Raw genomic sequence first — 27103 nt, 5'->3', positions numbered from 1 at the left:
GTGCACAGCAGTGGGAAACCAATGTATATTTCAAGAGGATGGTGTTACGACCTGCTCTAGATCTATTTGGTAAATTAAGCTTGTTTCCCTTAATTTGGTGCAGATGATGTAATTGGGTCCTGCCCTAATTACCCACCGATTGAATTGCCCACTGTTATTACATCATCTGGGTTTGTGGGTGGGCAGTAAGCTAGCCATCACCATTCAGGTGATAAATGTGGATAGTGTGTATCTAACTGTGTAAACGTTGTTTAGCTAGATAGTAGAGAAAAGCCAAGCAAAATGACCCCTTTTATTGGCTAACTAAAAAGATTACAATATGCAAGCTTTCGAGGCAACTCAGGCCCCTTCTTCAGGCAAGACATCTTTATACATCTTACATCTTGCCTGAAGAAGGGGCCTGAGTTGCCTCGAAAGCTTGCATATTGTAATCTTTTTAGTTAGCCAATAAAAGGGGTCATTTTGCTTGGCTTTTCTCTACATTCATAATGGCTAACACAGTACAACACCCTAGTACTTTAGCTAGATAGCTAAGTTAGTGTTGTCCTCCCGGCTTGCTTCTGTTTTGTGTGTAACTGCCTCCATATCTTTTGAGGTTTTCTTTTTGACAATAAACGAAGTCGTTTTTTTTAAGCTAGTTCCGTTTTTTTTTTTCTGTGTTTTGTCCAGAGGTGGGTAGAGTGGCCAAAAATTGTACTCAAGTAAGAGTAGCGTTACTTCAAAATAATATTACTTGAGTAGAAGTAAAAAGTAGTCATCCAAAAAATGACTCCAGTAAGAGTAAAAAAGTATTTGGTGAAAAGACTACTCAAGTACTGAGTAACTGTTTGATCATAATAAATGATTTATTTTTTAGAAATGTTGTAATAGGACAGACAAGAATATAAAATAATGTGCAAATTCTGCTATTTCCAAATAATACAATAAAAAAATGAGTAAAAATAAATAACATCTTTACAAAATAAAGATGCACAAATAACACAAAGTTCCAAATCTCAGTTTTTCACAACAAAGCTTTTGAAACCGATACCTACAGTAGGTAACATGTACAGTATGTCTGAACAGTGCACACTACTTACAGTGACAAGATATACTGTACACCAGGGGTGTCCAACTCCAGGCCTGGTGGGCCGCAGTGGCTGCAGGTTTTCATTCTAACCTCTTTTCCTAATCAGTGACCCATTTTAACTCCTTTTCCCTTCATTTTAATAGCCCTGTTTTAAGGATTCAGTCCTCTGAATTGATTCTTTTCTTTCTTAAATGGCAGCCAAATAGAAATGAGACGTGAAATGAGCTGACAGATGACCAGCTAAATTGGGACTTCAAACTCCAACCAATCTTTTAATGAGAAGCCGATTCTTGCTGTTAATTAAAGTCGTTATTTAATTCCATGGCTTGTTGCTGCTCTCATTCTGCCACAGCAGACATTTACAAAACTGCTGATTTTTCTGTTTTTTCTAAGAATGCCATCACAATGTTTTGGTGACCTGAGAGATCAGTCTTAGTGAGGCCTTCACCTTTCTTTATTTTCAGATATTGTGTGATGGGTACAGGTGAGCAGCTTGTTTTGTGTCTCACTATTATTTTGCTGCTAATTAAGGAAAAGGAAACAAAAAAGGGACCTGAGTCAAGTTAATTAAAATTAAAGCAAAAGAAGTTAATTAACAGCAAAAACTGGTCACTGATTAAGAAGACGGTTAGAATGAAAACCTGCAGCCACTGCGGCCCTTCAGGACTGGAGTTTGACACCCGTGCTGTACACTGACAGTATAATACTGTATATTCACTTGCCCTCCAAATAGCACAGCTGATAGAAAATAACATTAGAACAAGGCAGCTTGCGCACGTACAAGAAGTCTAACTTTACCATGACTGTCTGTGTCTGTGCATGTTTGGTTAAAACCTGCTTGTTCTTCACTCAGTGAAGTGTTGGTGAAGCTTCAGCAGGAGTTGGCTGTCAAGGTTCTTGCAGTAAAGCTGTGACCGTTGCCCCGCATGACTAAAAAGTCTCTCACAGGCTACAGACGCAGGAGGTTTGTGTGTGGTCATGTGACTGCATGGCTACGTCTGATTGGTGAAACAGTCATGCAGTAGAGCCACTGGCGGCTTCTCTCTGACAAAAATATAGTGCATCTAATGTGTAAATGGAAAAAAAGTAACGAGTCGAGTGTTGCCCAGTGTAGCAGAGTAAGAGTAGCATTTCTTCTTCACAAATGTACTCAAGTAAAAGTAAAAAGTATGGTGCAGTAAAACCACTCTTAGAAGTGCAATTTTTTAAAAAAGCTACTCAAGTAAATGTAATGGAGTAAATGTAACTCGTTACTACCCACCTCTGGTTTTGTCCCCCTCTCTCTCTCACTGGTGTGCGGCCTATTTATGTACCCGTAGGTCTTTGGTAGGCTGTAACTGATGGGCATAATGAGAAGTCAAGCAAAATGACACCTTTTATTCGAAAGGCCTGAGTTGCCTCGAAAGCTTGCATATTATAATCTTTTAAGTTAACTACTAAAAGGTGTCATTTTGCTTGACTTCTCATTACATCCATAATGGCTAGTATGGTACTAAAGAAGATGGGCATAAAGACAAAATCTAAATAGTCGGTTAAACGGGAAACAGTACAAGCTAATCCAGTGTCCCGGGAGAGAGGATATTTTTCTGGGACTGAAAATTAAAAAGAAGGATAATCCCGGGAAAACTGAAACAGGTGACAACCCTAGAAAACGCAACTGTTTCGCCCAAAACGTTTAACTTGTGCTTCAAAATAAAATTAGTATGTTAATGAATATGTTGGGGTGGCACGGTGGCGCAGTGGAGTTTGCATGTTCTCCCTGTGTCTGCGTGGGTTTCCTCCCACAGTCCAAAGACATGCAGGTTAGGTGCATTGGCGATTCTAAATTGTCCCTAGTGTGTGCTTGGTGTGTGTGTGTGTGTGCGCCCTGCGGTGGGCTGGTGCCCTGCCCGGGGTTTGTTTCCTTCCTTGCGCCCTGTGTTGGATGGGATTGGCTCCAGCAGACCCCCGTGACCCTGTTGTTAGGATATAGTGGGTTGGATAATGGATGGATGGATGGATGAATAAGTCAATGTCACCAAAATGAGAAGTTCCCTTTGACATTTGCAGAACCATGGTGGTCAAAATAATTAGATGTTTTGTGAGAATGACATTGGACTCTGGAGGTGTGCTCCTTATCTTCTCGTTCTACACGGTCTTATTGTACGTTCTTCCACTTCACAATGCGTGTCTACTGTACCAGTCTGTTGTTATTCTAGTTACTGTGTCGCAAGCTGAATACTCTTTAGGCACCAGCATTACACTTTGCATCTCCCAGTCTGATAGCATTGTTTTTTCTATAACTGTGTTGCAGATTTGTTGGTCTTGATAAGACGTCAAAAGGTTTCTTCTGCCCCCAGCATGAGGTAGTCCACTCATCCTATACAATGCCATTCACAAAGTGAACAAGTGTCATGTAGTGTACTGTGTGTTTCAGTAATTTCTTACTGAATGTCTTTCAAACGTGTGTCGCATTACTGTAACTCCAAGTTACTATATTGCTGTAACTAGAACAGCATGAAGAGCTACAGTGTTGAATTACACGGTAACATGCCTGTTTTCATGGCTGGAGGATAGACCACAATATAGACCAGCTTACATTAGGCGGCATCCGGCGTCCAGCCTCTGCCATTGTAAGGCCATGGTTAATGACTTGGTCCACAAGTGTGGCCTGTATCTCATCTGGGACTGCTCTGTTCCTTTGCACTCTTCTGCCTCTTCCAATATTTTGCTGTCTTGCCCTCATACCAGGTCAGGTCAGGTTGGGGAGCATGCACTGGTACAACGTGTTGCCGCACCCACCACGTGACAAAACAGCTTGGGGTCCTGGTTGGCAACCCCCCAGGCAAACATGCGGTCCAGTACCACCCGATGGAAATGACCCTCTATCTGCCGCAGCCAGGTGTTATGTGGGCTTCCCCTTGGCCTGGTCCAGCCACTTGGGTCCTCAACAATGAGTCAAATCACCCTCGGGGAATCGCACCACATGGCCGTAGCGATGTAACTGACGCTCCCTCACAATGCAGGTAATGTGCCTCTTTCGGCACTCTATGAGCAACACAAAGTCAAACCAGCGGTACCCAAGGATTCTCCATAGAGACACGGTACCAAAGGAGTCTGGTCATCATCTCAGGTCGCTGGATGGCGTCCATGTCTCGCAAACCATATAGCATGTCCCTCATACCACTGCCACACATTATTATTACTCCTCCTCCACAGTCAGGCTGTTGCCCAAGTTTTTTTTTCTTTCTTTTTTCTCCGATGAGCAGGTTCCTCCATGTTCAAAAAGTAGATAAATAGATAAGAAAGGCACTATAAAATAGATAGATAGATAGATATGAAATGCACTATATGATAGATAGAAATAAAAGGCACTATATTATAGATAGATAGATAGATAGATAGATAGATAGATATGAAAGGCACTATATGATAGATAGATAGATAGATAGATAGATAGATAGATAGATAGATATGAAAGGCACTATATGATAGATAGATAGATATGAAAGGCACTATATGATAGATAGATAGATAGATAGATAGATAGATAGATAGATAGATAGATAGATAGATAGATAGATAGATAGATAGATAGATAGATAGATAGATAATGTTAATGTTTTCCCCAGTGGGTGGAATTGAAGAGTCGCATAGTGTGATGGAGGAACGATCTCCTCAGTCTGTCAGTGGAGCAGGACATTGACAGCAGTCTGTCGCTGAAGCTGCTCCTCTGTCTGGAGATGATCCTGTTCAGTGGATGCAGTGGATTCTCCATGATTGACAGGAGTCTGCTCAGCACCCGTCGCTCTGCCACAGATGTTTAACTGTCCAGCTCCATGCCTACAATAGAGCCTGCCTTCCTCACCAGTGTGTCCAGGCGTGAAGCGTCCCTCTTCTTTATGCTGCCTCCCCAGCACACCACCGCGTAGAAGAGGGCCACAACCGTCTGATAAAACATCTGCAGCATCTTATTGCAGATGTTGAAGGATGCCAGCCTTCTAAGGAAGTATAGTCAGCTCTGTCCTGTCTTGTACAGAGCATCAGTATTGGCAGTCCAGTCTAATTTATCATCCAGCTGCACTCCCAGGTATTTATAGGTCTGCACCCTCTGCACACAGTCACCTCTGATAATCACGGGGTCTGTGAGGGGTCTGGGCCTCCTAAAATTCGCCACCAGCTCCTTGGTTTTGCTGGTGTTCAGTTGTAGGTGGTTTGAGTCGCACCATTTAACAAAGTCCTTGATTAGGTTCCTATACTCCTCCTCCTCCTGTTCACTCCTGATCAGCGAACTTTTGCACGTGGCAATAATTAGTAATCAAATTCAGTTGCACCCAATCTCCATAGATTTGCTAGTCAACTACCTACGAGGGCGGAGTGGTGGCCCTGAGGTGAGGGATTTGCACTGGCAATTAGAAGGTTGCCAGATCAAATCCCGTAAACGCCAAACATGACTCTACTCCATTGGGCCCTTGAGCAAGGCCCTTAACCTGTAATTGCTCCGTCCTGGCTATGACGTTAACCTGCATTCAGCCCTGCATGTAGGCCCTCCAGAATTGGCACTCCATCCACCATAAAAAACCTCCCACTGGTTCCATTCCATCTGAACTAGTGTGGTGCTGAGGTGTCACCTGTCGCATGGCTGCACTCGGGTCATACTCTGGTTGGTTTTGTCATGTGGTGGGTGCGGCAATGCGTTGTATCAGTGCGTGCTCCTAGTCTCTACCTGTGAGCTAACTTGACAGCAACTGTCAATGACGGATCTAAGCTGTGAAAACTTTCCACCTTGATAGTGAAATTCAGGCTTCACGTGAGGACAGGTTCAGGTTCACTTTATTAGTACCATAGGGAAAATTGGGTTGCAGTACAAGAGATTGACTGAAATGGACATACACACAGACACAGATTTCCATTCAAGTACAATACAAACACTTGGTAAAATAAAAGGTTTCATTGAAAACACAAAATAATTAAAATGTAAATAATAAATCATTCCTAAATCTAAGATTTATTGAAATTTGTGATTGCTGCTGGCACAGAACTATTTTATATCTTTTTTGTTCTGTTTTGGGGAACATTATATCTTTTTCCAGAGGGAAGTAACTGAAATTCAGAGTTCAGAGGAAGGGGGCCGTTACTTGAGATAACCATTTCCAAACCAAGAAACCAAAGAGAAAGATAAAACAGGTTTCAATTAAAGCACAGTACAATAGTCTTAATGGGGTCTCATCAATTTGCAAAGTCGAGCAAAATGACACCTTTTATTGGATAACTAGAAAGATTACAACATGCGAGCTTTCAAGGCAACTCAGCTAATGGCTGCCATCACATCATCCAGGTGGGTGCTACACATCTGTGGGGGTGTAAGTGGCTCCCTATTCTTAGGAAAGCACTATATGAATATAAACAATTATTTTATTATTAGTGTGGCATGGTGGCGCTACTGCCTCGCAGTGAGGAGACCTGGGTTCGCTTCCCGGGTCCTCCCTGCGTGGAGTTTGCATGTTCTCCTGTGCCTGCGTGGGTTTCCTTCAACAGTCCAAAGACATGCAGGTTAGGTGTATTGGTGATTCTTAATTGTCGCTTGGTGTGTGTGTGCGTGCCCTGTGGTGGGCTGGCGCCCTGCCCTGGGTTTGTTTCCTGCCTTGTGCCCTGTGTTGGCTGGGATTGGCTCCAGCCGACTCCCGTGATGCTGTAGTTAGGGTTTAGCAGGTTGGATGGATGAATGCATGGATTTTATTATTATTGTTTTTCAGTTGGTCTCATACAGAATATGGGAGATAGTCAAATGCCTGAACCTAAAAGGGGTATTCTCTGGTGCCCATTTTGGCCAAAGCTGAGCTCCCGTCTACTAAAATATCTGACTTACAACTGTGTATCTTTTGTGCTTTATAGCAGGGGTTACCAAGTCCGGTCCTGCAGGACCACCGTGGCTGTAGGTTTTCATTCTAACCCTTTTTTCATGAGTGCCCAGTTTGTGCTGCTAATTAACTCCTTGTGAGTTCATTTTAATTGAATTGCTTTTTTAAGATTTCTTCATCGTTCCTCTCAATTGCTTCATTTCTTTCCTTAAATGGCACCCAAACAGAAATGAAATGTGAAGTGAGTGAGCCGGCAGAAGACCAACTAAGTCAGGGCCTCAAACTCCAACCAATTTCATTCCAACCAGCTGCTTAATGAGGTGCCGATTCTTGTCGTTCATTAAACTCGTTCTTTAATTCCACGGCTTGTTGCTGCTCTTGTGGTACAATAGCAGACATTTCTGTAATTGTTGATTTTCTGTTTTCTGTTAAAATGTTTTGTGGACCTGAGCAGATTAAGTATTCCTGAGACCTTCATCTTTCTTTATTTTCAGATATTGTATGATGGACACCCGTTGCTTTGCCTCATTTTGTATCTCATTATTGTTTGGATGCTAATTAGGGAAAAAGAAACAATTAAGGGGTCTGAGTCTTCAAGAACAACTCAATTAAAATTAGTTCAAAAGAAGTTAATTAGCGTCAAGAACAGGTCACTCATTAAGAAAAGGGTTAGAAAGAAAACCTGCAGCCACAGTGGTCCTCTAGGACCGGAGCTGGCAACCCTTGCTTTATAGCATTCACTTTCTTGTTTCAGAATGGAGTCAACATGGTGACAGAAAACTGCCAAATGAGCTACGGTGCTTCCATGGAATTCCACTGTTGAACAACAGTCGAGGTGTGACAGGTCCAGTCCACTCCGTATGCCACGGGCAAGAAATGGGCAGCAGACCTCCGTCGTGGCAGGGTGTCTGGGATTCAAGGTCAGAACAGAATGTTCCCACCATGAAGTGAATCTTAATGAAGAACTGAAGAGTGATGGGACGGTAAGTATGATTACAGTCGCTGTTGGGATTAGCTTGGCGTGCCAGTATTCATGAACAACTAAAAGTGAAAGAGGTCTGTGCAGGCTGAGTGTAGAAAACTCCATATGTGATGAAGTATGCTACACAACTCCTGGTCCGGCTCTTGTCACAAGTCTGGACTGCTGCAACTCTCCACTGGCAGGAGTACTTGGCATGTGTCACTGTGCTGTGGCAGGTGACCCCTAATTCAGCAGCAAGTCTGGTGTTCAACCAACCAAGGTGGGCACGTGTCACTCCTCCTTTCAGATCACTACATTGGCTTCCTGTAGCAGCACACATTAAGTTCACATCCTTGAGTAGTTGGTGGGTCACCACTAGTATATACGGAGACTCTCATGGAGTCCTGTGTGCCGTCTTAGGTCTGCTGGTGTACAGCATCTGGTGATGCAACAAACCTCAGTCCAGACTCTTCATGTGTAGTTCTTGTCTGGTGAAACGAGCTGCCCACCTCCATCCAAACTGCCGTCTCCCTCAATGTGTGTATCTTAGAAGTGTTTGAAGACCCTCTTGTTTGGTGAATTTCTGTCAAACTGATAAAGAAAAAGAGAGCATTCAAATCTGGTGACAAAAAGGCTCTGAAGGACGCCCAGCAAGTGCTGAAGAAAAAAATCTGAGTAAAGGAAAGGAAACTTAGAAAGCTAAAACAGAAAACAAACTGACGCAGAATAACATGCAGCAGGATGGGTAGAGTGGACTGGGTGTCATTACTGGACTCAAGCAATCCAGGGCTCAGGTGATCGAAGGGGATATGGACAACGCTAACACCCTGAGCCAATGTTTTAATAAATTTGCCCTCCCACTGACACCTTCTTCCAGTGACCAGTCTCCATCACGCCATCCCTGCTACATCAACAACTCCTACCACGTCAACAGAAATGGCCAGTGACAAGCCCACCTCTGACCATCAGCGTAGACTGTCTGTCCATAATAGAAGACCAAGTAAGGAGACAACTGGGGAAGCTACACACAGGCAAAGCCATGGGACCAGATGGAGTCAGTCCTTGAGTTCTTAAGGCCTGTGCTGACCAACTTTGTGGTGTCCTCTGTCACTTGTTAAGTTTGTCCCTAAGCCTTCACAAAATGTCACTGCTGTGGAAAACATCCTGCAATGTTCCTGTTCTAAAGAAGTCAAGCGCCTCTTCACTTAATGACTACACACCAGTGGCAGTTATGTCTCACATCATGAAGACCCTTTGAAAGGCCGGTCCTGGACTATATGAGTCCTCTTGTGGTAGACCACCTGGACCCAGTGTAGTTTCCCTATTGGACAAAGATTGGAATGGAGGATTCAATTATCTGTCTGCTCCACAAGGCTTATTCTCACCAGGACAAAACTGGCAGCACCATAAGGATGATGTATTTTGATTTCTTCAGCACCTGGAATACCATCCAGCCATCCCTATTAAGGGGTCCACTCAGAGATGTGCAGGTGGATGAGCCTGTGGTGTGCTGGGTAATGGACTGTCTGTCGGGCAGACCACCGTTTGTTAGACTTGAGGACTGCGTGAGCAACACTGGAGCACCACCATGAACAGGCCTGTCTGCTTCACTCTTCACCCTGTACACCTCTGGCTAGAAATATAACATGAGGTCACGTCACTGGCAGAACGTCTCAGACGATTCTGCACTTATTCATAAGGGGAATGAGACAAAGGAGAGGAGTCAGGGGGAGAACTTGGTTTGTTGGTGCAAAGAGAACTGTCTGCAACTTAACATCAGCAAACCAAGGAACTGCTGATTGACTTTCACAGCACCAAGCAGCCTCCATGTCCAGTCAGCAATCAGGGAGTGGATGTAGAGCTGGTGCACTCTATCTATCTATCTATCTATCTATCTATCTATCTATCTATCTATCTATCTATCTATCTATCTATCTATCTATCTATCTATCTATCTATCTATCTATCTATCTATCTATCTATCTATCTATCTATCTATCTATCTATCTATCTATCTATCTATCTATCTATCTATCATATAGCACCTTTCACATCTACCTATCTAAATGTAAACCAGTGTAAACTCCATGTAAGGAGGTCTCTCTCTGGTCTTTCAGGGACTTAAGCCCAAATGTATTTTTTGTAAGCCAGCAGTGTTCCCCACCAGGATGGACGTAGCATTTCATAAGCAGGGATGACACTTGGACCCATCAGTCTGACCCCACAGTCCATACATTTAAAATGTGATGGTTCATTAACACCAAAGACGTTCAAGGGCCCAGCGGGTGTCAGTCACATCGTGCGTCCTGTTTTTGATGACACCGATGACATACTGAATGTGTGCCTCAACAAGCTGGCCTCAGTGCTCCAGATTACGCTGACATTCTTTACTGTTTGTGGCATTCAGCTGGGGAAATGCGCCAAGAAAAGGAGTGCTGAGTGATTCTGTGCTATGATGGCGCCCCCACGTACACTCAATAGGTTAGACCCCAGAAGTGTGCTTCTGGATACAGAGGACATTTTGTTATTTAAAGTTTTATTTGGAGATGTAAGCGCCTGTTCACGGTCCCTGAAAGCAGCTCAGGCGAAGTGTCCAGTGGCGTCAGCTAGTATCGTGTAATGTTGATGCCCAATGATCTAAACCCCTGCCAGACTGACTGTGTGTGTATGAAAGTCCTGAAGCAGATAGCTTTAATAATATGAATTGTTTTCACTTTGCACACCTATAAATACCTGGGAGTGCAGCTGGATGATAAATTAGACTGGACTGCCAATACTGATGCTCTGTGTAAGAAAGGACGGAGCTGGTTATACTTCCTTAGAAGGCTGGTGGCCTTCAACATCTGCAATAAGATGCTGCAGATGTTGTATCAGACGGTTGTGGTCTTCTACGCGGTGGTGTGCTGGGGAGGCAGCATTAAGAAGAGAGACGCCTCATGCGTGGACAAACTGGTGAGGAAGGCAGGCTCTTTCCTCCATCACACATTATACAAAGTTATTGTCTGTCTGTATACCTGCATTGTTATCAATCTTTAATTTAATATTGTTTTTTGTATCAGTATGCTGCTGCGCTGCTGGAGAATGTGAATTTCTCCTTGGGATTAATAAAGTTTATCTATCTATCTATCTATCTATCTATCTATCTATCTATCTATCTATCTATCTATCTATCTATCTATCTATCTATCTATCTATCTATCTATCTATCTATCTATCTATCTATCTATCACTTGTCAGAATCAATAGCAAAGACAAGGGCTAGACAAGGGGTGTCAAATTCTAATCCTGGAGGGCCATGGTGGCTGCATGTTATCATTTCTTCCACTTCCTTAGTCAGTAGTCGATTTCTGCTCTTAACGGCACACACATCGATAGCCTTCATTTTAATTAACTTGCTTTTTAACATTGATGACTCCTCGTTGTTGTGAGTTTGACGCTTCTGGTGAGATGCTGGTCTTGTCCACTAGGGGGCGGTGTCGTCGTTCTTATTGTTTAAAATTCGGCGCTCGTCGCTTTTTTTTTTTTTTAACGGACCGCTGACTGCGCGGCTCACTCGAGACTTTTAACACAGCGCGTTATTTCATTCCGTGGCGTCTTCGTGCTCTGATTCAGGCACAACAGACATTTCCAAAAAAACTGTCGAGTTTCTTTCTTTCACTTTTTTTCCTGAGCAACAGCCCAATGTTTTGATGACCAGGACATGTTCATATTTCTGTTGTCCTCACGTTTTTCTTTTAAAAAGAAACTATTAAGGGCTCGGAATCTCAAGAAGTACACTGCCAATAAAAGTCTGGACACACGCAAAATTTTTAATGTTTTTGATAGAAGTTAATACCCGTTTTTTATTCAAGAATCAATTGACATTCTTTTAAAATACCTCCAAACATCACTAACATTTCTAATTGCTATTAATGTTTGAAATGATAGATAGATAGATAGATAGATAGATAGATAGATAGATAGATAGATAGATAGATAGATAGATAGATAGATGTGAAAGGCACTATATAATAGATATATAGATAGATAAGAAAGATACCATATAATATATAGATATATAAGAAAGACACAATATAATAGATAGATAGATAGCTGTGAAAGGCACTATATGATAGATAGATAGATAGATAGATGTGAAAGGCAGTATATAATATATATAGATAGATAAGAAAGGCACCATATAATAGAATGATAGATATATAGATGTGAAAGGCACTATATAATAGATAGATAGATAAGAAAGGCACCATATAATAGATAGATAGATAGATAGCTTTGAAAGGCACTATATGATAGATAGATAGATAGATAGATAGATAGATAGATAGATAGATAGATAGAAAAGGCACTATATAAAACAGTTAGGTCTGAAATGAAAGGCACTATATAAGAAGTTGATCTGATATGAGATGCCATCATAGGGTCAGATAAGTTTCTTCACTCAGGGGTTCCCTTCTTTATTTTATGTAGCACCATTAACCATGCCCGCCATTACAAGGCACCTTACAAAGTACACAAGAGTGTATAACTGTAGACACAGTATATTATAGTCAGATCTGATATGATATGAACTGTACAATAGATACTGTATACAGATTTGATCTTAGAGGCACTATATAATAGATCTGATATGAAAGGGACTATATAATAGAGAGGTGTGAAAGTCACTACATAGGATGGTCGAACATCATATGAAAGGCGCTATATAACAGATATGTGCATACGGTTACTTTTTTCTTCTTCATTTATATAGTGTCATTAACGTCACCTACAATCCCAAAGCACATTCAAAGTATGCAGGAGTGCAGCACAGATAAACGCGAGACACGGGGTTACGGGAGGCTGGGGTGGTCGTTGTTGTTCCAGCACTCTGCGCACTCTTTTGGCAATTTAGCTAACTATTTGTATTGACTCTTTAAAAAAGAAAGTGACGGCCGTTTTCGCCACGAGATCTTGAAAGACGCTGTAAATGTTGGTCCGTCAGTCCAGTTCCAGACCTCCTGTTTCCAATGCAGGGTCGCCGGCCCAAACCTCAACACCACTGGAATCTGAGCTCAGAACTTACGAACTTTAAGACGTCCCAATTGTCCCGGCAGTTATTTTGTAGTTTTGTCCAGAAACCAAAACACTTCATTGCCCACAGTGCCCTGGGTGGGCGGGCTCACCTGTGGGGCTGGTCACCTGCCTCAGATTCGTCGGCGGGACCGGAGGGAGGGAGCGAGCAGTCGGCCGATTTGGCGCATTCTTGTGAGATCGCATCAGCGTCGGGGACGCGAGCTGCTAACACCCCTTTGACGAGGAGGGGGGGCTCCACGACTGACTGCGGCTGCATTGTGCGCTCGACTTGGTCGCGTCTGTAGAAGCGATTTGAGAGCCCTTCGTGAAGGCAGGGGTGAGTAGAAAGGCTTCACTACGACCGTCCGAATCCAGTAATGTGTGTGTTGTAAGATTGAGAGCGGATGATCGCAAAAAGTCAGGCGCACTTTTGGAGACTTTTGTTGCAGAAGTTTGCAGATCGGACGTGTAGTGGACTTGGCTCTCTGTCTCTTGTTTTAGACGGTTTACGTATAAAAAGTGACATGTGGTTTGTGCTTTGCGATGTGTGCGGACAGGGCGTCGGACGTGTGGGATTACAAAGTGAGGCACCTCCGAGGTGAGGACTCCGTCAGCGGGCACGATGCCCGACTTTAATCCTCCGTCGCGTCGCGGCTGAATCAAAATGAAGGGCATTAGTAGGCTACTTTGCGCTCTTCTTCACTGCTGCAGCGTGATGCCTAGTTTTTGAGACCCGTACCCCGACACCACCCGGTAAGGCTGCCCTTTGTGTAGAAAGTCATCCCAAGTTTGCGTGACCACCCGCCCACTCCAAAACGACTTATCACTTCCACCCTCATAGCCTGCCACTGTTTTCAAGATACGATTTAAGAAGAAGCGTGAAAATCCCGTTCAGAGCAGGAGGCGCAGATTTCAGCGCTCAGTTCCTACATGCAGGACAACAAACTGAGTCGGAAGGCACCGGGGGCTCCGCCGTTTGCGCAGAATGCACACCTTTGTGATCCACGCACTTATTGTTTACTGCTGTTTCATTTGTCCATTTTAAGCGCTCTTTCTTTCTTTCTTTCTTTCTTTCTTTCTTTCTTTCTTTCTTTCTTTCTTTCTTTCTTTCTTTCTTTCTTTCTTTCTTTCACACTATGCAATCTTCTTTATTTTATATAGCGCCTTATTTAAAAGTTTTGTAAAATCTAGCGCCGCACATGGCAACTGTATATTAATATCAAAACCACTCGATACTGATGGCACTTTAAAACAATCCCAGCGGCCATCCATTATATCCATTTATTGATATAACAGGCCGTTAGATAGATAAGAAAGGCACTATATAGTAGATGGGTGGATTGATCTAGTATGAAATGCACTATGGAGTACATCTGTTATGAAAGGCACTATATATTAGATCGCTCGATCAGAAATCAAAGGCACTTGATACATGATCTGAGATCAAAGGCACTATATGAGAAATTGCTCTGACGTTAACTTATTAGATGGATCGATCAAGTTGAAATGCTCAACAGTATACTGTATATATTATGTTGGGTTGAATGCCCAGTGGGGTCTGGACTGGTGGTCTTTTGGCCTTGGACCCCATGCAGATTTTGTTTTGTTTTTTCTCCAGCTTAACTGAAGGCTTCTGATCTGATAGTATAAAAGGCACTATATATTTGATGAATCACTCAGAAATCAAAGACACTATATGATAAATTGTTCTGATATGAAAAGATCTGACATGAATGGCACTATATAATAGATGTGCTGAAGCATCTGATGAAAGGCCCTCTATAAAGACAGATAGACCAGGACAGGCATTATATTACACAGATCGGACACAGCAGGTACTAAATAATAGAAGTACTGTAGATCAGGTATAAAAGGCGCTATATAACAGGTGCACAGATACAGCTGATATGAGTGCGCAGTATAATAGATACATTCATCTGATATTAAAGGCACAATATTGCAGATATATATGACATGAAAGGTGCTATATAACTGATATATTTGAAACTTTTGATGAAAGTCAGTATATAATAGGTAGACAGGAAAGGTATTATGTAACAATAAAGCCTGATATGAAAGACACTATATAATAGAAACGTCACTACACGATATCTTAATCTGCATCAGAGGAACTGCACTATATAATGTGTATATATATATATATGCATAGACTGGAAATGCATTATATTACACATAGAGTGGACATAACAGGTACTAAATAATAGGTAGATTTGATTTAAAGGCACTATATGACAAAAACACTGGTACAGCTGACATGAATGGCACTATATATTAAATTGACCTGATATCAAAAGATGTAATGTAAAAGACTCCATATAAGTGATATGCAGATACATTTAATATTAGAGACACTCTATGATAGGTAGATAGACATGAAGGGAATTATATACCAATAAGGTCTGCTATGAAAGGCACTATATAATAGAAAAGACACTACATGATAGCTTGATCTGCTATCCAGGACCCCCGTTAATCTAATGTGTCCCTGTCTGGCATATGAGATGAAACCAAGGAACATCTACCTGGACCAGGGGAGAACACTGAACCTTAGAGAGAAGACGACAATGGTGGTCTGTGAAGCGCCATGCCGCCCTGAACAGCAGACTCCAATGGGCTTTTGAAGTGTTCTGAGCCGAGGCTGCCATCTTTTGAATCCATGCACACACAGAAGCACGTCATCCTCGTTGCTTGTCACGTGGATAGTGGCTGGCACTGGTGCCGCGTGACATTCAAACAGGGATCAATATGTTGGAGGTTCAAAGATGGCATGCAGATATGTCCGTACACTCTGTATAGCGCCTTTCACCGACAGCCCCATCACTTGGCACTATGCGGTGCTTTCTCATTATGAGAGGCTGCATGGTAACTTCAGGTTTGCCTGCTTGACTCCTCTGCATGTTGGGCGGGTACTCTGGGTGGAGGAGCTTTAGAGGTGAATGGCAGTGCCATCGAGATGAGTCTATTTTATGAATAGTCCTAATTATTTATCTTGGACCTGTTTGTGGTTGTGTTCTGGGCAATGGCTTCCGTGACGTGACATCTGGTATGAAACCAAGAGCTATGATTCAGAGTTGGCACACCAATTGAAGCTTGTTGGCACCTGGCAGAGGAATGAGGGCATAAAAAAAAAAAAGTAACTTGGTGGGAGTTCTACCTAAATGACGCCGTTTAAAACTTCACACCTTCATTGGCTCTCCGTCTCCTGATTTCCTTATGCACTAAAATGTTGGGACGCCTGCCTTTACACACACATGAACTTTAATGGCATCCCATTCTTAATCCATAGGTTTTAATATGGAGTTGGCCCACCCTTTGCAGCACTAACAGCTTCATCTCTTCAGGGAAGGCTTTCCACAAGGTGTAGGAGTGAACATGTTTATGGGGATTTGTGACCAGGAGAGCGTTTGTGAGGTCAGGCACTGATGTTGGACCAGAAGGCCTGGCTCGCTCGCAGTCTCCACTCTCATTCATCTCAAAGGTGGGATTTGTGACCAGGAGAGCGTTTATGAGGTCAGGCACTGATGTTGGACGAGAAGGCCTGGCTCGCTCGCAGTCTCCTCTCTCATTCATCTCAAAGGTGCTCTATCAGGTTGAGGTCAGGGCTCTCTCTATGCAGGCCAGTCAAGTTCCTCCACACCAAACTCGCTCCTCCATGTCTTTATAGACCTTGCTTTGTGCACTGGTGTGTGCGTGTGCAGTCATGTTGCCATCCACAAACTCTTCCCACAAAGTTGGGAGCCTGAAATTGTCCAAAATGGCTTCATATACTGAAGCATTAAGAGTTCCTTTCACTGGCACTAAGGGGCCAAGCCTAACCCCACACCATAATCCCCCCTCTTGGCACAATGCAGTCAGGCGAGTCCCGTTCTGCTGGCTGGACTTGTTCATTTTTTTCCGTGATTTGTCACTCCAGAGGACACGTCTGCACTGCTCGAGAGTCCAGTGGCGGTGGGCTTTACACCACTGCATCCGGCGCTTTGCATTGCACTTGTTGATGTCAGGCTTGGCTGCAGCTGCTCGGCCATGGGGGCCCACTGTCTCTACGCTGCACTGTTGTTGAGCTTTGTGAGGTCTGTAGCTATTAACTCTACAGAACGTTGGTAACGTCTGCACACCTCAGCATGCGCTGTCCCCGCTCTGATTTGACATGGCCTACCACTTTGTGGCTGAGTTGCTGTTGTTCCCAACTGCTTCCACTTTTGTCCCACTAACAGGTGACCGTGGAATATTTAATAGCAAGGAAATTTCACAAATGGACTTACTGCTCAGGTGGCATCCTATCACGACACCAGGCTTGAGTACACTGAGCTCCTGAAAGCGACCAATTCTTTCACAAATTAGAACAATTTAGACGAGAACAGGCCATTCAGCCCAACAAAGCTCGCCAGTCCTATCCACTTATTTCTTCCAAAAAAACATCAAGTCGAGTTTTGAAAGTCCCTAAAATCTTACTGTCCACCACACTACTTGATCGCTTATTCCAAGTGTCCATCGTTCTTAGCGTAAAGAAAATCTTCCTAATGTTTGTGTGAAGTTTACCCTTCACAAGTTTCCAACTGTGTCCCCGTGTTCTTGTTGAACTCATTTTGAAGTCACCATCTCGATCCACTGGACTAATTAACTTTAAACACTTCACTCAGGTCACCTCTTCATCTTCTTCTCCTTAAACTGTAAAGGCTCAGCTCTTTTAATCTTTCTTATTAATACTCATCCCCTGTAGCCCTAAGTCAGCCTCGTCGCTCTTCTCTGGACCTTCTCTAGTGCTGTTATGTTCTTTTTGTAGCCTGGAGACCCAAACTGCACCCAGTACTCCAGATGAGGCCTCACCAGTGTGTTATAAAGGTTGAGCAGAACCTCCTGTGACTTGTACTCCACACATCAAGGCGCTATATAACCTGACATTCTGTTAGTCTTCTTGATGGCTTCTGAACAATGGCTGGCAGTTGAGAATGTCGAGTAAACTACGACTCCTAAATCCTTCTCATAAGGTGGACTGTCGATTTTCAAACCTCACATGTGTAATGCGTTACATTTACTGACATTAAACTTCATCTGCCACAAGTGTTTGTAGAGCCGTCTTCATGCCAAGGTGCTCGATGTTATTCACCTGTGGCCATGGAAGTGATTGGAACTCCTGAATTCAAAGATTTGGAGGGGAGGTCCCAAGACTTTTGTCAGTATAGAGTATCAGGGAAAGAGAAGTGGAGGCAGCAAGCAGCCCTGGTTGGGAGGGCATCATGCCCAAGTCGATTTAGGGCTGCAGATGAACCCAACCCAAACAAATCTGGGATGTGATGAAACCAAACTGGATAAGACGTTCAGACACAAAATGAGTCCAAGTCACTTCCCTGAAGTGTTCTGTAATTCTACACCACCATATATTTAACTCCAAACCCATTTATTAATTATGGGTTTACTTGCACCTGATGAGCCCCCACAACCCCCCCATGCCCAGTGCCACTCAGAAGGAAACTGGAATGTGTGGAATTCCAGCTGCGGAGATGGTGGTTGGCGAGGGGGTTTGGGGAACTCCTGAAACTGCTAAGCATTGTGGTAGACAATAATGTCGTGGAGACCACCTTCAGATTTCATCTCGATTCTGTTTTGGAGAAGTTAAGTGACTGGGATTGATGGGGCTGAGTGGTCTGTTCTCGTCAAGACTCTCCTGTTTGAACCTTTGCACTCCTGAATAATGCAATCATAAAATCCGCACGACTTGTACATCACAGCCGAGGCGTAGCGACAGGGCAGGGCTTAGTTATGGGACACACTCTGGACCTTCTTGGAGGTCATAGAAGAGGAGAGAATGAAGACCAAACTGAACAATGCTGCACATCCTCTCTGTGGCACACCAAACACTGAGGACTTTATTCAAGAAATGCTACTGGGGGTCCCTTATACCACCGGCAATGCACCTTTATAGTGCTTTACTTGGGACTGCTCTCTCATCTTTAGCCAAGTGAGATGTTTTTGTTTTTTTTCATCTATCTTGTAATTATTGTACTCTCGTTTGTTTTATTTTTAGGACTCATTGGTTAATGAAAGGGGCAACTAGGTGGGCACCTTCAACATTTCTTTGGTGATCGCCCGAATGTCCTCAGGAAACTGATCTTATGGGTGTTCCCACCATTTTCTACCCATAGTTGCTGGATGCATGTGTGAAGCAAATTCACGCAAAGTCTGACAGAGTGCAATGGGCATGTGTAGACCACTTGGCCCCCAACAGTAACCCAGTTAAGGGTTTACATGGCCACACAACCAGGATACTTGCCGAGAAACCGACGAGTGTTAATCCAGTTTCTCAGAGACCAGTAACCCGGACTCCCTAACTGGAATAAGGGTTTACATCAAATTACTGTAAATAAGCGGGCTATTAAAGTGCATATAAACACACTCAATGTCACGTAGAGCAACCCCGGAGAATTCTGGGACACATCTCCATGGCAACCACCGACGTCATTGCCAGGAAACTGTGACACTCACGAGAAAAAGGAAGCACTAGAAAAATGAGAGAAACCCATCATAATAGCAGGACCCTCACAAGAAGCCCTAATTCAAGCCCCCTCTGCCTTAGCCCTCCTTGCTGAGGCTTTAGTCGTGTTCTAAGTTAGGGTGTCGGCGAGTCCTCCTGTGCTTTCCCTCTTTTGATATTTTTGGGATTTTCTGGATTGTCGTGACCCTTTTTTACTCTGCCTTTTGACCTTTCTTTAGATTTTCATGTATTGGGGATCTGTTTGCTATTGCAATGGCCAATTTGGATGGCTTTGCCTTCTGTGCCTTTTGCCTTTGTGCTCCTTGTGGGCTCATTTATTGTTTAATGGAGGTTTTTATTAAGAAAAATCTCTTCATCCGTAAAGATTCTTTGTTGCCCTCTTTTGTGACCTGCCGGGGTTTGACGGTATTTCACCCTCTAGGGGACATTTTTGGGATTTTTTTGTGACTCTTTAGAGCTTACCACCACCTGTCTATCATTGTCAAGGGACTATGAAGGATGAGAATACCCATAATCCCTTGCGGTACATTGTATGCCCTGGCATTGGTGAGCTTTTCTTGTTCTTCTTGTTCTTGTTGTTCTTCTTCTTGTTCTTGTTCTTCTTCTTATTATTCTTCTTCTTCTTGTTCCTGTTGTTGTTCTTCTTCTTGTTGTTCTTTTTCTTGTTCTTCTTGTTGTTCTTCTTCTTCTTGTTCTTCTTGTTGTTCTTTTTCTTGTTCTTTTTCTTGTTCTTTTTCTTGTTCTTCTTGTTGTTCTTTTTCTTGTTCTTGTTGTTCTTGTTTTTCTTGTTCTTGTTGTTCTTCTTCTTCTTGTTGTTGTTCTTCTTTTTGTTGTTGTTCTTCTTCTTGTTCTTTTTCTTGTTCTTCTTGTTGTTGTTCTTGTTGTTCTTGTTCTTGTTGTTCTTGTTGTTGTCGTTCTTCTTCTTGTTCTTTTTCTTGTTGTTGTTGTTCTTCTTCTTGTTCTTGTTCTTTTTCTTGTTGTTCTTTTTCTTGTTCTTGTTGTTCTTCTTGTTCTTGTTGTTCTTTTTCTTGTTCTTCTTCTTGTTCTTTTTCTTCTTGTTCTTCTTCCTGTTCTTGTTGTTGTTCTTTTTCTTGTTCTTGTTCTTGTTCTTATTATTATTCTTTTTCTTGTTCTTCTTGTTCTTTTTCTTGTTCTTCTTGTTGTTGTTCTTTTTCTTGTTCTTGTTCTTGTTCTTTTTCTTCTTGTTCTTCTTCCTGTTCTTGTTGTTGTTCTTCTTCCTGTTCTTGTTCTTATTATTATTCTTTTTCTTGTTCTTCTTGTTGTTCTTCTTCTTCTTGTTCTTGTTGTTGTTGTTCTTTTTTGTTGTTGTTCTTCTTCTTGTTCTTTTTCTTGTTCTTCTTGTTGTTCTTTTTCTTGTTCTTGTTGTTCTTTTTCTTCTTGTTCTTCTTCCTGTTCTTGTTGTTGTTTTTCTTTTTCTTGCTCTTCTTCCTCTTCTTGTTGTTGTTCTTTTTCTTCTTGTTCTTGTTGTTGTTCTTTTTCTTCTTTTTCTTGTTCTTTTTCTTGTTCTTGTTGTTCTTTTTCTTTTTCTTGTTGTTCTTGTTCTTGTTGTTGTTGTTGTTCTTGTTCTTGTTGTTCTTTTTCTTTTTCTTGTTGTTGTTGTTGTTCTTGTTGTTGTTCTTTTTCTTGTTCTTCTTGTTGTTCTTTTTCTTGTTCTTGTTGTTGTTCTTTTTCTTGTTCTTCTTCTTCTTCTTCTTGTTGTTGTTGTTCTTTTTCTTGTTGTTTTGTTTGTTGTTCTTTTTCTTGTTCTTGTTGTTGTTGTTGTTCTTCTTCTTGTTGTTGTTCTTTTTCTTGTTCTTGTTGTTGTTGTTGTTCTTCTTCTTCTTGTTCTTTTTCTTGTTGTTCTTTTTCTTGTTGTTGTTCTTGTTCTTGTTGTTGTTCTTTTTCTTGTTCTTCTTCTTGTTGTTGTTGTTGTTGTTGTTTTTGTTGTTCTTTTTCTTGTTCTTGTTGTTGTTGTTCTTCTTGTTCTTTTTCTTGTTGTTCTTCTTCTTGTTGTTGTTGTTCTTCTTGTTCTTTTTCTTGTTCTTCTTCTTGTTCTTCTGATTTTGTGTGCTTGTGGATTTACTGAATTGTTTTCACCCATTGCTCTGTATTCCGACCTCTCTGAATTTCCGTATTGAGACTCGTTTGATATGACCATGAAGGTCTGTTTTCAGGAAGGAAGCTCCTCCAGTTCTTTTTGTGCTCTTCAGAGCTTTTGTGCTGCTCAGTGTTTTATGTGTAAAGTAAACCTTTTAAGTTTGGAAAGCTTCTTCTTATCTGCCCTTTATGTTTGTACAAGCTGAAGGCTGGCAGACCCTTCCACTTGCTGTGTTGGGGACTTTGGGCTAAGGTTCTGTCTGAGTTCTTTCACCCAGAGGAAGACTGTAGATCAGCTGGTAAATCTTTACCACGAGTGACCGCCCGCGTGAGCATCCATCGGCCGTCCGCTGTCCCGCACACAGAGCCCACCGCTATGGTTAAAGACAAAATCAGAGCTGTTGATTTTATGAGAGCGAGTCGTGGACCAGTCGGACTACACGACTGCAATTCCCGCGCCGGCCTCTGACTCGCCAAGATTATGTAAATGAAGGCTACGACTGAGAAGTCGCATAACGTGACGTGGCCTTTAATGGCTTATTTTAGCCTCAAATAGCCGCACCCCCCTGTATCTAATGGCTTCTCATTAGCGATACGGTGTAAAAATGACAAAAAGGAACCCGCAGTTCTCCATCTCGCTTGTTTCCGTTTCTGCCTGTGAGGATTTACCGTGAACTTTCTGGAAGGAAAACCAAAGAGGACTGAGAATTCACTTTAGGCCACAAATCATTTGGGTGACATCCATGAAGGGCGGCGGATCTGCGCTGGTATCCAGAAGGTTGCCTGTTTGAATCCCCGTCACTGCCAGAAGGGATCCTACTCCGCTGGGCCCCTGAGCAAGGAAGGCCCTTAACCTCCAGTTGCTCCAGGGGTGCCGTACTGTGGCTGACCCTGCACTGTGACCCTCAGGGGTCTGTGAAAATGAACAAATTCCTAATACGAGAAATTGTATAAGGCAAAAAAAATTTAAGGGACATCAGAATGAGCCGACATGGTGGAATGAGAACACTAGCAAGCCATCAAGGGTCATACTGGCTTCTAATGACGCAGCAGTCAGGGTGCAACAGAAAGGAGCAGCTTAGTGACCCTGGTATAGACAGAGGGCAATGCAGCAGGACCCTCTTTTAAATGCTTGTTGTTTATCATGTGATGCTCTTGGTGTGAAGTTTCTCATGCAGCTGTGGCCTGAGGGTTTGTGATGGCCGCTGACGAGTGCCTTTCCAGGGCTCTCTGTCCATCAATACAAAGAAAAGCCAAACGGCGTCCATCACTGCTGCATGACTCTGGCCGGGTCTGCCATCTCAGAGCTGCTCTCCTGTCTCTCATTCGAGATTCGCTTTACCCGTAGCTCAGGTGCCACCTGACTGAGATGAAGGCCGTTTAATCTCAGCCGACTGAAACGTCCCAGGACAATTTATAATCTTTAAAATCTCTTATCAGGATTGTGGCCTATGGGGGGCGTTGCAGCACAGCTTTGCCACACAAGTCCAGGGTTCAAATTCCAATACTCAAATTTTCAGTAGTAACGAGCACAACACAATACTTTCTCCTTCCTCTCTTCTCCTCAACACCTCCCAAGTGGTCTTGTCCTCCTCCTTTTATAACGGACTCAGCAGAACTTCACTTTGCACCCCAGAAGCCATTCCAGGTCAGTCTGCCTCCAGTAGCTCCCTCTAGTGGCACCCAAGAACCCCAACAGGGCTGTCCAGCAGAACTACAAATGCCATTCAGCCCTGTGAGGTGTCCAAACGGGATGCACGCCAGAGGGATGTCGCCACCCAATGTACTGGCGAAGCGCATGGCCCTGGGAAGCAGGGTCCCCCTGTCCATCCAAAATAAAGGCCTCCCGACATTGGAAAGGCACAACTGACCAATCTGGACGGGATGTCCGTCGTCCTGTGTCCTTCCATTACAAGGGCCAGGTAAGGGATAAACTCCAGTAAGGGGTCTCGCATCACTCTGATCTTTTCTTTACTTTATTAGCTTCCGGTGGAATTTAGAATCCGTTTTAAAATTTTTAATAATCACCCGTAGAGCTCTGCACGGTCAAACGCCACAATTTATTTCAGATTTTTTACAACGTTCCACTACCAGTCGCCCACTGAGCTCATCTCACCAGGGCCGCCTTGTTGATCCTGTTACTCGGCTCAAGACTCTTTGCACTAAAATGGTGGATTAGCCTTCCTTGTGCTTTATGGTCTGCTGATACAATTGATACGTTTAAAAACAAACAAAACAAACGGTTGAATTGGCACCTTTTTAGGCTGGCACATGGGTAGCCATTTTTGAATCCACCCCCCCACCTTTTATATTCATTTTTTGAAATGTTAGTTTAATTTTTATCTTTTATTGCTTGTAACTGTGTGTGCTTTGTGACTTTGTGTCCGTGAAAGGCGCTATATAAATGAATAAAGAAAAAAAAAAGAACTATTCATCCTAGCCAAGATGCCAGCCATGCCATGTTGCCCGTCACAGGATCTACAAGTACCCAACTGACCATCCATCCATCCATTTTCCAACCCGCTAAATCCGAACACAGGGTCACGGGGGTCTGCTGGAGCCAATCCCAGCCAACACAGGGCACAAGGCAGGAACCAATCCTGGGCAGGGTGCCAACCCACCGCAGTACCCAGCTGACCACATTTTGTGAAAATCTGCTTCAGTTACTCAGGCAAAACGTCCTTCAGCATTTTCATATGCGAGCACAGCAGCCTGCACACACTAAAGCAGGGTCCCCAATGCAATGGCTGTGGGTTTTCATTCTAACCCTTTTCTTAATCAGTGACCTGTTTTTGCTGCTAATTAATTTCTTTTGAATTAATTTTAATTGACTTGTTTTTTTTTTTTTTTTTAAGAATTGTTTCTCCGAATTTCTTCATTTCTTTCCTTAAATGGCACCCAACCAGAAATGAAATGTGAAGTGAGTGAGCCGACAGAAGACCAGCTAAGTCAGGGCCTCAAACTCCAACCAGTTTCATTCCAACCAGCTGCTTAATGAGGTGCCGAGTCTTGTCGTTCATTAAACTCGTTCTTTAATTCCACGGCTTGTCGCTGCTCTCATTGTGCAATAGCAGACATTTCTGTAATTGTTGATTTTCTCTTTTCTAAGAGCAACTGGTCAAATGTTTAGTGGACCTGAGCAGATTGACGTTCCTGAGACCTTCATCTTTCTTTATTCTTCGTTCTTTCTGATATTCTATGAAGGACACCAGTTTTTTTGGCTCATTTTGTATCTCATTATTGTTTGGCTGCTCATTAAGGAAAAAGAAACAATGAAGGGGTCTGAGTCTTTCTAAATGAATTCAAAATTAGGTGCAAAAACAGATCACTAATTAAGAGAAGGGTGAGAATGAAAACCTGCAGCCAATGTGGCCCTCCAGAACCCCTGCACTAAAAGGTCTTAAAGCCTTAGACGTTTCAGCTGCTGTAATTGCTGATGACTTTAGCTATGGTGGAGTCCTCGGACCCCCTTTTATTTTCTGCATGCTTCACTGCTGTTTCAATTCCAGCATTCACTGGTTGTCCGCTCTCAGCCCCCCCCCCCCCCCCAACTAAACACAAGCTGGGGTGACAAGCTTCACGGGTGCCACTTGCCTCCAACTTGCTAAGCGTTTATGAGCTGCGACTGGAAAAACGTGACACAACTTTAAGGAACGGTTTTTATGTTCTATTAAACAAAGTCGAACAAACACCAAGTGAGGCTAAAAAGGATTTGTCAAAGGCACAGTGAACGAGATCCAAGATGAAACCCAATGCTCAAAAACCACACACAGAAGCAAAATATCCAGTCTGTAAAAATTTAAATATAAACTCACGAGATGGGCTTCTTCTAAATGTTAATGACCCACTGAAGGGATCCACTTCTCAGCCTGACAATAAATGGGCTGGGGGTGGTCCTTCATTTTTGATGTCAGCGAGGCCCCGCCTCTTGGGGCACCACCCACAAATCACAAGGAACACATCAGGACAAACAATACATAGATAGTAACTGAATAAACTAAATAACAGTAGTCAAAAATGAACATCAGAAAAACATTTATAAAAAAAAAAGAAAATAAGTATAAGCTAGGAAACACACTCTGGCTGAAATCTAATCCCCTTGTTCATAGCACTATATAAACAAAGACCTCGGCGTTAACATTTGCACTGCAACATCTATTAGAATGCATGTAGTAATAAAATGTGTTACATTTGTCATTCCAACAGGTGGTTCATCACTAATATGTGTAGTAATTAATGGCATTACAACGAATGCTTGCGATGCACCATCAGTTGGAATGACAAATGCAATGCATAGGTCTCTTTTAAATGCCATTTGTTGTGGAATTTCTAAAAGCAGCTGTAACAAGAAGAGAAAGAAAGAGAAAAAGGTTTGGGGATCCACCCCGTATATTTTAAGGCAAAAAAAAAAAAATAAATGGCTGAGATATCATATAAGACTGAGTCCTAATAGACTACATGGGGAGGAGTGGTGTGGGCTTTTATAGGTGGTTTGAGGCGGGTCCGTGTGGGGAATGGCAGAAGCGAGGTCAGTAGGAGGGTGTGATCTGGACAGGAGTGCTGGAGTTGATGCCGGTTTAACTGGGTTTCCCTTCTGTTGATCTATAGAAGAGGGAGAAAAGAGGTTGTTGGTGCATTTCATCAACCCCCGAGCTGACATCTTACCCTCAGTTAAACCCTTTGACTGCTTCCTATTTGTGATGTGCTATCTAGCTGAATGACAAATGCAATGTACTTTATTTCTAAAAATGTTTGAGATGTAGCATCTGTTGGAATGACAAAAGCAACACCTATGTCTTTGTTATGTGCCATTTGGTATGGGATTCATAAAAACAACGCTAATGTCTGATGCAGCATCTATTTGAATGTCAAATGCAATGTATTTTATTACTATAAATGCCTGTCATGCACCATCAGTTGAAACGACAACTGTTACATGCCATGTGGTATGGGATTTGTAAAAGCAGTGTTCATGTTTGTGATGCATCATCAGTTGGAATGGCAAATGCAATGCTTCTGTTATATGCCATTTAGTATGGGATTCATAAAAGCAATGTTAATGTGCCATTTATTTTAATGACAAATGCAATACATTTTATTACTACAAATATTTGTGATATGCCATCAGTTGGAATGATAAATGCAATGAATTTATATATGTTATGTGTAAAGTGGTATGAGATTTGTAAAAGCAGTGTTCGTGTTTGTGATGCGTCATCAGTTGGAATGGCAAATGCAATGCTTCTGTTATATGCCATTTGGTATGGGATTCATAAAATCAATGTTAATGTGCCATATATTTTAGTGACAAATGCAATGCATTTTATTACTACAAATGTTTGTGATGTGCCATCAGTTGGAATGATAAATGCAAGCCATTTTCTTACTAAATATTGTTAGTGATGCGCCATCTGTTTGAATGACAGAGACAAAGCAATCAGACGGACACAGAGGCAGACACTTATCCTTCTATTAAGTTGGATAAAGCGATCATTAAAAGTCTTTAAACATTTTATTAACTATGGAGTTAGGATAGGGGTGCGTCAGAGTGCAAAAAAAAAAAAGTT

General features: G+C 42.6%; 1 protein-coding gene across 2 annotated transcripts in view; it reads left to right on the top strand.

Moving 5' to 3' along the window:
• Positions 1-13083: 13083 nt before the first annotated feature.
• ppp1r13l (protein phosphatase 1, regulatory subunit 13 like) overlaps positions 13084-27103 on the top strand; it is a 215275-nt gene continuing 201255 nt past the window's right edge. Inside the window, exon 1 of one of the 2 annotated variants that reach the window (XM_051933989.1) lies at positions 13084-13262. The gene's annotated coding sequence lies outside the window, so the exon portion shown is untranslated. Of the gene's footprint in view, positions 13267-27103 lie in introns of both variants that reach the window. The other variant, XM_051933986.1, reaches the window with a different exon arrangement.

The sequence above is a fragment of the Erpetoichthys calabaricus genome, chromosome 1, assembly GCF_900747795.2.
Source record: "Erpetoichthys calabaricus chromosome 1, fErpCal1.3, whole genome shotgun sequence".
NCBI classification, from domain to species: Eukaryota; Metazoa; Chordata; class Cladistia; order Polypteriformes; family Polypteridae; genus Erpetoichthys; species Erpetoichthys calabaricus.
Note: the sequence above shows the minus strand (reverse complement) of the source record. Positions and strands in the feature narration are given on the sequence as shown.